Below are 14,059 nucleotides of genomic sequence, written 5' to 3' on the forward strand. Positions count from 1 at the left end.
ATTTTTAATTATTGTAATTTCAGTGTTGTTGTCGAGTTTTATATCTTCCTTTATGTTTCGGAGCTCTTCGTCTTTTTAATCTCCTCTCGATCTCTAGTAAAACGAGTAATGGTCTAGAATTTGTAAATATGGAGTTTCGAATGAATTTAATGTTATAATCAAGAAAGAACGTAATAGCACGATTTGATTCGTCAAATTACCAGAATCATTGAGAATAGAGCTATCAAGAATATACTTTCTTGATATGTTCAGAAGTTAATTAGAATGAAAGAGTTATGTATCATGACACATAATGGTGGTATAATCTACTGTGAACCATCATGTCCCATTAGAACTCAGCATGACTTACTGTAATATAATCACGTTGATCAAGTGTCATTATATTATACTAACTCATGCATCAGTTCCCAACATGTAGTGACCCGGACTTTTCCATGTTTATATATATTAATTGAGATTGATATTTACATGATTAAATGTTTCCAACATGTTAAGCAATCAAACTTGTTAAGACTTGATTAATTGAAATATGTTTCATATAGACAATTGACCACCCAAGTTGACCGGTGATTCACGAACGTTAAAACTTGTAAAAACTATACAATGACATATATATGGTTATATATATAGTTAACATGTTTTTATTATAAGTATGTATCTCATTAGGTATTTTAACAATGAGTTATATACATAAAAATGAGACTATTAATTTAAGAAACTCGAAAACGATATATATAACGATTATCGTTATAACGTCTTACTAGGTACATATGAATCATATTAAGATATTGATACACTTGGTTAATTATGTTAAATGATAAGTAAATATATTATTAAGTGTATTAACAATGAAATACATATGTAAAAATAAGACTACTAACTTAATGATTTCGAAACGAGACATATATGTAACGATTATCCTTGTAACGACATTTAACTGTATATACATCATACTAAGATATATTATATATCATAATATCATGATAATATAATAATTTAACATCTCATTTTTTATAATAAACAATGGGTTAACAACATTCAGCAAGATCGTTAACCTAAAGGTTTCAAAACAACATTTACATGTAACGACTAACGATGACTTAACGACTCAGTTAAAATGTATATACATGTAGTGTTTTAATATGTATTCATACACTTTTGAAAGACTTCAAGACACTTATCAAAATACTTCTACTTAACAAAAATGCTTACAATTACATCCTCGTTCAGTTTCATCAACAATTCTACTCGTATGCACCCGTATTCGTACTCGTACAATACACAGCTTTTAGATGTATGTACTATTGGTATATACACTCCAATGATCAGCTCTTAGCAGCCCATGTGAGTCACCTAACACATTTGGGAACCATCATTTGGCAACTAGCATGAAATATCTCATAAAATTACAAAAATATGAGTAATCATTCATGACTTATTTACATGAAAACAAAATTACATATCCTTTATATCTAATCCATACACCAACGACCAAAAACACCTACAAACACTTTCATTCTTCAATTTTCTTCATATAATTGATCTCTCTCAAGTTCTATCTTCAAGTTCTAAGTGTTCTTCATATATTTTACAAGTTCTAGTTACATAAAATCAAGAATACTTTCAAGTTTGCTAGCTCACTTCCAATCTTGTAAGGTGATCATCCAACCTCAATAAATCTTTGTTTCTTACAGTAGGTTATCATTCTAATACAAGGTAATAATCATATTCAAACTTTGGTTCAATTTCTATAACTATAACAATCTTATTTCAAGTGATGATCTTACTTGAACTTGTTTTCGTGTCATGATTCTGCTTCAAGAACTTCGAGCCATCCAAGGATCCATTGAAGCTAGATCCATTTTTTCTCTTTTCCAGTAGGTTTATCCAAGGAACTTAAGGTAGTAATGATGTTCATAACATCATTCGATTCATACATATAAAGCTATCTTATTCGAAGGTTTAAACTTGTAATCACTAGAACATAGTTTAGTTAATTCTAAACTTGTTCGCAAACAAAAGTTAATCCTTCTAACTTGACTTTTAAAATCAACTAAACACATGTTCTATATCTATATGATATGCTAACTTAATGATTTAAAACCTGGAAACACGAAAAACACCGTAAAACCGGATTTACGCCGTCGTAGTAACACCGCGGGCTGTTTTGGGTTAGTTAATTAAAAACTATGATAAACTTTGATTTAAAAGTTGTTATTCTAAGAAAATTATTTTTATTATGAACATGAAACTATATCCAAAAATTATGGTTAAACTCAAAGTGGAAGTATGTTTTCTAAAATGGTCATCTAGACGTCGTTCTTTCGACTGAAATGACTACCTTTACAAAAATGACTTGTAACTTATTTTTCCGACTATAAACCTATACTTTTTCTGTTTAGATTCATAAAATAGAGTTCAATATGAAACCATAGCAATTTGATTCACTCAAAACGGATTTAAAATGAAGAAGTTATGGGTAAAACAAGATTGGATAATTTTTCTCATTTTAGCTACGTGAAAATTGGTAACAAATCTATTCCAACCATAACTTAATCAACTTGTATTGTATATTATGTAATCTTGAGATACCATAGACACGTATACAATGTTTCGACCTATCATGTCGACACATCTATATATATTTCGGAACAACCATAGACACTCTATATGTGAATGTTGGAGTTAGCTATACAGGGTTGAGGTTGATTCCAAAATATATATAGTTTGAGTTGTGATCAATACTGAGATACGTATACACTGGGTCGTGGATTGATTCAAGATAATATTTATCAATTTATTTCTGTACATCTAACTGTGGACAACTAGTTGTAGGTTATTAACGAGGACAGCTGACTTAATAAACTTAAAACATCAAAATATATTAAAAGTGTTGTAAATATATTTTGAACATACTTTGATATACATGTATATATTGTTATAGGTTCGTGAATCAACCAGTGGCCAAGTCTTACTTCCCGACGAAGTAAAAAATCTGTGAAAGTGAGTTATAGTCCCACTTTTAAAATCTAATATTTTTGGGATGAGAATACATGCAGGTTTTATAAATGATTTACAAAATAGACACAAGTACGTGAAACTACATTCTATGGTTGAATTATCGAAATCGAATATGCCCCTTTTTATTAAGTCTGGTAATCTAAGAATTAGGGAACAGACACCCTAATTGACGCGAATCCTAAAGATAGATCTATCGGGCCCAACAAGCCCCATCCAAAGTACCGGATGCTTTAGTACTTCGAAATTTATATCATATCCGAAGGGTGTCCCGGAATGATGGGGATATTCTTATATATGCATCTTGTTAATGTCGGTTACCAGGTGTTCACCATATGAATGATATTTTTATCTCTATGTATGGGATGTGTATTGAAATATGAAATCTTGTGGTCTATTATTATGATTTGATATATATAGGTTAAACCTATAACTCACCAACATTTTTGTTGACGTTTTAAGCATGTTTATTCTCAGGTGATTATTAAGAGCTTCCGCTGTCGCATACTTAAATAAGGACGAGATTTGGAGTCCATGCTTGTATGATATTGTGTAAAAACTGCATTCAAGAAACTTATTTTGTTGTAACATATTTGTATTGTAAACCATTATGTAATGGTCGTGTGTAAACAGGATATTTCAGATTATCATTATTTGATAATCTACGTAAAGCTTTTTAAACCTTTATTGATGAAATAAAGGTTATGGTTTGTTTTAAAAATGAATGCAGTCTTTGAAAAACGTCTCATATAGAGGTCAAAACCTCGCAACGAAATCAATTAATATGGAACGTTTTTAATCAATAAGAACGGGACATTTCAGTTGGTATCCGAGCGTTGGTCTTAGAGAACCAGAATTTTGCATTAGTGTGTCTTATCGAGTTTGTTAGGATGCATTAGTGAGTCTGGACTTCGACCGTGTTTACTTGAAAAATGATTGCTTAACAAATTTTGTTGGAAACTATATATTTTTAACATGTGAATATTATGTGATATATTAATCTCTTAACGCGTTTGATATTATGTGATAGATGTCTACCTCTAGAACAAGTCCCATTGACTCACCTAATAATAATGAAGAGTCAAATGTAAATTGGAATGATTCGTGGACTGATTCACAAGTTCCCGAAGAGGAACCGGAAGAAGAGTCGGAACCGGAAGAAGAATCGGAACCGGAAGAAGAATCGGAACCGGAAGAAGAATCGGAACCGGATGAAGAAATAGAACCGGTGGAGGAAATAATAAAACGGTTAAGTAAAAGAAAATCCTCAACCAACCGACAAAGGTTAATTATGGTCAATGGTGTTTCCGCCAAGGAAGCAAAATATTGGGAGGATTACCAATTCTCCGATGAATCAGATTCCGACGAGAATTCCGATGATGTTATAGAAATTACCCCAACTGAATTTAAAAAGGCAAAAGAAAATAATAAGGGAAAGGGCATAAAAATAGAGAAATCTAATTCGAACCCCGATGAACTTTATATGTATCGTCAACCCCCGAAGTCCTTAAGTTGTAACAATGACCCGGGAACCTCTAAACTACCAGGTTTTTCTAAACCAATGTGGATCACGACGGCTCGTATTAGGGAAACATCATATATCCCTAGAAACTTCGCAAAACGAACCAAAACCGAAGAAGAAGAAACAAGCGAGTCGGAATAAGATAGTTGTATTCGTGTGGTGTAATATATGTAATATAGTGTGCTTATGCTTTATGATATATGTAAAAATTGCTTGTATTAATAAGTATTTTTTTTATGAATCTAACTCTTGTCTATTTTACAGTATAAAAACACAAAATGGATAGACAACCCAATATTTTAAGAGACCTACCCGGAGACATGATTGATGAAATCTTGTCTAGAGTCGGTCAGAATTCCTCGGCACAACTATTTAAGGCGAGATCAGTTTGTAAGACATTCGAAGAACGTTCCAAGAATGTCTTGGTTTATAAGAGACTTTCGTTTGAAAGATGGGGGATATCACATTGGGGAACCCATAAGTTACGATGTGTTTACTTTGACGCATATATTGCGGGGAACCCAAATGCTATTTTACGCAACGGGTTAAGAAATTATTTTGACTCAATATATATGAATATTGGACTTCGTGATTTAGAAAAAGCGGCTAAAATGCAACATAAAGAAGCATGTTATGCTTACGGATTAGTAATGTTCGCTTCTCACCAAAGTGAGAACAAGAACATCGGGCTACAACTATTAAACAAAACGTTTCCACAAGTGACGGAGTCGGTAATTGGGGTAAGAAATGAGGTTTTTAGATTGTTACGGGACTGTTGGACATTACGTAACCCTCGTCCCTTTGACGACGTTACAACACGCTGTCTTATCAACGGCCATAATGGTTATGTTCCACAAGACCAAGGATGGGAAGTAATCCTAGTAAAACCAGAATGCATGACTTGTTTCTGGACGTATGAATTACGTGTCTTTATTGCCTTTGCTGAACGACTTGTGTACTAGCTAGAATTATCTTCACAACTATCTTGTATCAAAGTTATTGTGTGCTATATTTCATGCTTTATGTAAAATAAGCGGTATTGTAAGTTTGTAAAATATTGTATAAAAGTTTGAACACGAAATATTATTATAATCAGTTTTTCATATAGAATTGTAGTAGTTGAATTGTATATTAGCTACTAAGTATGAACTTAACGGGTAGGTACTACCCGAATTTAAACTTATAAAACGCTAATATGAAGAAAAAGCTTTTATAAATGAGTTCATATTATGCTACGAAATACTATTAACTACTCTTAATATTCTGTATGATTAACTTGTTCCATTTGACTATTTTGAAGGAAATGGCACCGACTACTCGACACACCGTGAATATGAATGAAGAGGAATTCCGTACTTTTCTAGCTTCAAACATAGCCGCAGTACAGGCTGCGCTACATACCAACAATAACCTTGGATCTAGCAGTACAGGAAATCGTGTAGGATGCACCTACAAAGAATTCACTGCCTGCAAACCTTTGGAATTTGATGGAACCGAAGGACCGATCGGATTGAAACGGTGGACCGAGAAGGTCGAATCGGTGTTTGCCATAAGTAAGTGTACTGAAGAGGACAAAGTAAAGTACGCTACGCATACCTTCACAGGTTCTGCGTTAACATGGTGGAATACCTATCTAGAGCAAGTGGGACAAGAAGATGCGTACGCACTACCGTGGTCAGCATTCAAGCACTTGATGAACGAGAAGTACCGTCCCAGAACCGAGGTCAATAAGCTCAAGACAGAACTTAGAGGGTTACGAACCCAAGGATTTGATATTACCACGTACGAAAGACGATTCACAGAATTGTGCCTATTGTGTCCGGGAGCATTTGAAGATGAGGAAGAGAAGATCGACGCGTTTGTGAAAGGATTACCGGAAAGAATCCAAGAAGATATAAGTTCACACGAGCCCGCCTCCATACAACAGGCATGTAGAATGGCTCACAAACTAGTGAACCAGATTGAAGAAAGAATTAAAGAACAGACTGCTGAAGAGGCCAATGTGAAGCAAGTCAAAAGAAAGTTGGAGGAAAACGGTGATAAGAATCACCAATACAACAACAACAGCAATTACAACAATAATCGCAACAATTATCCCAACAATCGCAACATCAATCTCAACTACAACAAACGGCCCAACAACAACAACAACAACAACAACAACAACAACAACAGCAACTACAACAATCATCCCAACAACAATAATAACCGCAACAACAACAACAATCAGAAGTAGCTATGCCAAAGGTGTGAAAAGAATCACTCGGGGTTCTGCACCAAATTTTGCAACAAGTGTAAAAGAAATGGTCATAGCGCGGCGAAGTGTGAGGTCTACGGACCAGGGGTTAATAGAACGAAAGGAACAAATGGTGTCGGAACGAGTAATGGAGGAGCAAGTAGTGTCGGAGCAAGTTATGCCAATGTAGTTTGTTATAAATGTGGAAAACCGGGCCACATTATTAGAAATTGCCCGAACCAGGAGAACATGAATGGACAAGGCCGCGGAAGAGTTTTCAATATTAATGCGGCAGAGGCACAGGAAGACCCGGAGCTTGTTACGGGTACGTTTCTTATTGACAATAAATCTGCTTACGTTTTATTTGATTCGGGTGCGGATAGAAGCTATATGAGTAGAGATTTTTGTGCTAAATTAAGTTGTCCATTGACGCCTTTGGATAGTAAATTTTTACTCGAATTAGCAAATGGTAAATTAATTTCAGCAGATAATATATGTCGGAATCGAGAAATTAAACTGGTTAGCGAAACATTTAAGATTGATTTGATACCAGTAGAGTTAGGGAGTTTTGATGTGATAATCGGTATGGACTAGTTGAAAGAAGTGAAAGCAGAGATCGTTTGTTACAAAAATGCAATTCGCATTATACGAGAAAAAGGAAAACCCTTAATGGTGTACGGAGAAAAGGGCAACACGAAGCTACATCTTATTAGTAATTTGAAGGCACAAAAACTAATAAGAAAAGGTTGCTATGCTGTTCTAGCACACATCGAGAAAGTACAAACTGAAGAAAAGAGCATCAATGATGTTCCCATTGCAAAAGAATTTCCCGATGTATTTCCGAAAGAATTACCGGGATTACCCCCACATCGATCCGTTGAATTTCAAATAGATCTTGTACCAGGAGCTGCACCAATAGCTCGTGCTCCTTACAGACTCGCACCCAGCGAGATGAAAGAACTACAAAGCCAATTACAAGAACTTTTAGAGCGTGGTTTCATTCGACCAAGCACATCACCGTGGGGAGCTCCTGTTTTGTTTGTCAAGAAGAAAGATGGTACATTCAGGTTGTGTATCGACTACCGAGAGTTGAACAAACTTACCATCAAGAACCGCTACCCACTACCGAGAATCGACGACTTATTTGATCAACTACAAGGCTCGTCTGTTTATTCAAAGATTGACTTACGTTCCGGGTATCATCAAATGCGGGTGAAAGAAGATGATATTCCAAAGACTGCTTTCAGAACAAGTTACGGTCATTACGAGTTTATGGTCATGCCGTTTGGTTTAACTAATGCACCAGCTGTGTTCATGGACCTTATGAACCGAGTGTGTGGACCATACCTTGACAAGTTTGTCATTGTTTTCATTGATGACATACTTATTTACTCAAAGAATGACCAAGAACATGGTGAACATTTGAGAAAGGTGTTAGAAGTATTGAGGAAGGAAGAATTGTACGCTAAGTTTTCAAAGTGTGCATTTTGGTTGGAAGAAGTTCAATTCCCCGGTCACATAGTGAACAAAGAAGGTATTAAGGTGGATCCGGCAAAGATAGAAACTGTTGAAAAGTGGGAAACCCCGAAAATTCCGAAACACATATGCCAGTTTTTAGGACTAGCTGGTTACTACAGAAGGTTCATCCAAGATTTTTCCAGAATAGCAAAACCCTTGACTGCATTAACGCATAAAGGGAAGAAATTTGAATGGAATGATTAACAAGAGAAAGCGTTTCAGTTATTGAAGAAAAAGCTAACTACGGCACCTATATTGTCATTGCCTGAAGGGAATGATGATTTTGTGATTTATTGTGATGCATCAAAGCAAGGTCTCGGTTGTGTATTAATACAACGAACGAAGGTGATTGCTTATGCGTCTAGACAATTGAAGATTCACGAACAAAATTATACGACGCATGATTTGGAATTAGGCGCGGTTGTTTTTGCATTAAAGACTTGGAGGCACTACTTATATGGGGTCAAAAGTATTATATATACCGACCACAAAAGTCTTCAACACATATTTAATCAGAAACAACTGAATATGAGGCAGCGTAGGTGGATTGAATTATTGAATGATTACGACTTTGAGATTAGTTACCACCCGGGGAAGGCAAATGTGGTAGCTGATGCCTTGAGCAGGAAGGACAGAGAACCCATTCGAGTAAAATCTATGAATATAATGATTCATAATAACCTTACTACTCAAATAAAGGAGGCGCAACAAGGAGTTTTAAAAGAGGGAAATTTAAAGGATGAAATACCCAAAGGATCGGAGAAGCATCTTAATATTCGGGAAGACGGAACCCGGTATAGGGCTGAAAGGATTTGGGTACCAAAATTTGGAGATATGAGAGAAATGGTACTTAGAGAAGCTCATAAAACCAGATACTCAATACATCCTGGAACGGGGAAGATGTACAAGGATCTCAAGAAACATTTTTGGTGGCCGGGTATGAAAGCCGATGTTGCTAAATACGTAGGAGAATGTTTGACGTGTTCTAAGGTCAAAGCTGAGCATCAGAAACCATCAGGTCTACTTCAACAACCCGAAATCCCGGAATGGAAATGGGAAAACATTACCATGGATTTCATCACTAAATTGCCAAGGACTGCAAGTGGTTTTGATACTATTTGGGTAATAGTTGATCGTCTCACCAAATCAGCACACTTCCTGCCAATAAGAGAAGATGACAAGATGGAGAAGTTAGCACGACTGTATTTGAAGGAAGTCATCTCCAGACATGGAATACCAATCTCTATTATCTCTGATAGGGATGGCAGATTTATTTCAAGATTCTGGCAGACATTACATCAAGCATTAGGAACTCGTCTAGACATGAGTACTGCCTATCATCCACAAACTGATGGGCAGAGTGAAAGGACGATACAAACGCTTGAAGACATGCTACGAGCATGTGTTATTGATTTTGGAAACAGTTGGGATCGACATCTACCGTTAGCAGAATTTTCCTACAACAACAGCTACCATTCAAGCATTGAGATGGCGCCGTTTGAAGCACTTTATGGTAGAAAGTGCAGGTCTTCGATTTGTTAGAGTGAAGTGGGGGATAGACAGATTACGGGTCCGGAGATTATACAAGAAACTACCGAGAAGATCATCCAAATTCAACAACGGTTGAAAACCGCCCAAAGTCGACAAAAGAGCTACGCTGACATTAAAAGAAAAGATATAGAATTTGAAATTGGAGAGATAGTCATGCTTAAAGTTGCACCTTGGAAAGGCGTTGTTCGATTTGGTAAACGAGGGAAATTAAATCCAAGGTATATTGGACCATTCAAGATTATTGATCGTGTCGGACCAGTAGCTTACCGACTTGAGTTACCTCAACAACTCGCGGCTGTACATAACACTTTCCACGTCTCGAATTTGAAGAAATGTTTTACTAAAGAAGATCTCACTATTCCGTTAGATGAAATCCAAATCAACGAAAAACTCCAATTCATCGAAGAACCCGTCGAAATAATGGATCGTGAGGTTAAAAGACTTAAGCAAAACAAGATACCAATTGTTAAGGTTCGATGGAATGCTCGTAGAGGACCCGAGTTCACCTGGGAGCGTGAAGATCAGATGAAGATGAAATACCCGCATCTATTTCCAGAAGATTCGTCAACACCTTCAACAGCTTAAAATTTTGGGACGAAATTTATTTAACGGGTAGGTACTGTAGTGACCCGAACTTTTCCATGTTTATATATATTAATTGAGATTGATATTTACATAATTAAATGTTTCCAACATGTTAAGCAATCAAACTTGTTAAGACTTGATTAATTGAAATATGTTTCATATAGACAATTGACCACCCAAGTTGACCGGTGATTCACGAACGTTAAAACTTGTAAAAACTATACAATGACATATATATGGTTATATATATAGTTAACATGTTTTTATTATAAGTATGTATCTCATTAGGTATTTTAACAATGAGTTATATACATAAAAATGAGACTATTAATTTAAGATACTCGAAAACGATATATATAACGATTATCGTTATAACGTCTTACTAGGTACATATGAATCATATTAAGATATTGATACACTTGGTTAATTATGTTAAATGATAAGTAAATATATTATTAAGTGTATTAACAATGAAATACATATGTAAAAATAAGACTACTAACTTAATGATTTCGAAACGAGACATATATGTAACGATTATCCTTGTAACGACATTTAACTGTATATACATCATACTAAGATATATTATATATCATAATATCATGATAATATAATAATTTAACATCTCATTTTTTATAATAAACAATGGGTTAACAACATTCAGCAAGATCGTTAACCTAAAGGTTTCAAAACAACATTTACATGTAACGACTAACGATGACTTAACGACTCAGTTAAAATGTATATACATGTAGTGTTTTAATATGTATTCATACACTTTTGAAAGACTTAAAGACACTTATCAAAATACTTCTACTTAACAAAAATGCTTACAATTACATCCTCGTTCAGTTTCATCAACAATTCTACTCGTATGCACCCGTATTCGTACTCGTACAATACACAGCTTTTAGATGTATGTACTATTGGTATATACACTCCAATGATCAGCTCTTAGCAGCCCATGTGAGTCACCTAACACATGTGGGAACCATCATTTGGCAACTAGCATGAAATATCTCATAAAATTACAAAAATATGAGTAATCATTCATGACTTATTTACATGAAAACAAAATTACATATCCTTTATATCTAATCCATACACCAACGACCAAAAACACCTACAAACACTTTCATTCTTCAATTTTCTTCATCTAATTGATCTCTCTCAAGTTCTATCTTCAAGTTCTAAGTGTTCTTCATATATTTTACAAGTTCTAGTTACATAAAATCAAGAATACTTTCAAGTTTGCTAGCTCACTTCCAATCTTGTAAGGTGATCATCCAACCTCAAGAAATATTTGTTTCTTACAGTAGGTTATCATTCTAATACAAGGTAATAATCATATTCAAACTTTGGTTCAATTTCTATAACTATAACAATCTTATTTCAAGTGATGATCTTACTTGAACTTGTTTTCGTGTCATGATTCTGCTTCAAGAACTTCGAGCCATCCAAGGATCCATTGAAGCTAGATCCATTTTTTCTCTTTTCTAGTAGGTTTATCCAAGGAACTTAAGGTAGTAATGATGTTCATAACATCATTCGATTCATACATATAAAGCTATCTTATTCGAAGGTTTAAACTTGTAATCACTAGAACATAGTTTAGTTAATTCTAAACTTGTTCGCAAACAAAAGTTAATCCTTCTAACTTGACTTTTAAAATCAACTAAACACATGTTCTATATCTATATGATATGCTAACTTAATGATTTAAAACCTGGAAACACGAAAAACACCGTAAAACCGGATTTACGCCGTCGTAGTAACACCGCGGGCTGTTTTGGGTTAGTTAATTAAAAACTATGATAAACTTTGATTTAAAAGTTGTTATTCTAAGAAAATGATTTTTATTATGAACATGAAACTATATCCAAAAATTATGGTTAAACTCAAAGTGAAAGTATGTTTTCTAAAATGGTCATCTAGACGTCGTTCTTTCGACTGAAATGACTACCTTTACAAAAACGACTTGTAACTTATTTTTCCGACTATAAACCTATACTTTTTCTGTTTAGATTCATAAAATAGAGTTCAATATGAAACCATAGCAATTTGATTCACTCAAAACGGATTTAAAATGAAGAAGTTATGGGTAAAACAAGATTGGATAATTTTTCTCATTTTAGCTACGTGAAAATTGGTAACAAATCTATTCCAACCATAACTTAATCAACTTGTATTGTATATTATGTAATCTTGAGATACCATAGACACGTATACAATGTTTCGACCTATCATGTCGACACATCTATATATATTTCGGAACAACCATAGACACTCTATATGTGAATGTTGGAGTTAGCTATACAGGGTTGAGGTTGATTCCAAAATATATATAGTTTGAGTTGTGATCAATACTGAGATACGTATACACTGGGTCGTGGATTGATTCAAGATAATATTTATCAATTTATTTCTGTACATCTAACTGTGGACAACTAGTTGTAGGTTATTAACGAGGACAGCTGACTTAATAAACTTAAAACATCAAAATATATTAAAAGTGTTGTAAATATATTTTGAACATACTTTGATATACATGTATATATTGTTATAGGTTCGTGAATCAACCAGTGGCCAAGTCTTACTTCCCGACGAAGTAAAAAATCTGTGAAAGTGAGTTATAGTCCCACTTTTAAAATCTAATATTTTTGGGATGAGAATACATGCAGGTTTTATAAATGATTTACAAAATAGACACAAGTACGTGAAACTACATTCTATGGTTGAATTATCGAAATCGAATATGCCCCTTTTTATTAAGTCTGGTAATCTAAGAATTAGGGAACAGACACCCTAATTGACGCGAATCCTAAAGATAGATCTATCGGGCCCAACAAGCCCCATCCAAAGTACCGGATGCTTTAGTACTTCGAAATTTATATCATATCCGAAGGGTGTCCCGGAATGATGGGGATATTCTTATATATGCATCTTGTTAATGTCGGTTACCAGGTGTTCACCATATGAATGATATTTTTATCTCTATGTATGGGATGTGTATTGAAATATGAAATCTTGTGGTCTATTATTATGATTTGATATATATAGGTTAAACCTATAACTCACCAACATTTTTGTTGACGTTTTAAGCATGTTTATTCTCAGGTGATTATTAAGAGCTTCCGCTGTCGCATACTTAAATAAGGACGAGATTTGGAGTCCATGCTTGTATGATATTGTGTAAAAACTGCATTCAAGAAACTTATTTTGTTGTAACATATTTATATTGTAAACCATTATGTAATGGTCGTGTGTAAACAGGATATTTCAGATTATCATTATTTGATAATCTACGTAAAGCTTTTTAAACCTTTATTGATGAAATAAAGGTTATGGTTTGTTTTAAAAATGAATGCAGTCTTTGAAAAACGTCTCATATAGAGGTCAAAACCTCGCAACGAAATCAATTAATATGGAACGTTTTTAATCAATAAGAACGGGACATTTCACAACACTACTTCAAAAACATTCATAATTTAAACTCGAATTTTTAAAGAAATTTAGAAACTAAAGTAGTTTCCTCTATGATGTAATATAGATAGCATGAAGAGATAAATAATTTCGGACGAGAATATTTATGAAAATATCCTCAGAAATATCGAAGATATTGATGATGA

This window comes from Rutidosis leptorrhynchoides, chromosome 3, assembly GCF_046630445.1.
Source record: "Rutidosis leptorrhynchoides isolate AG116_Rl617_1_P2 chromosome 3, CSIRO_AGI_Rlap_v1, whole genome shotgun sequence".
Classification (NCBI taxonomy): Eukaryota; Viridiplantae; Streptophyta; class Magnoliopsida; order Asterales; family Asteraceae; genus Rutidosis; species Rutidosis leptorrhynchoides.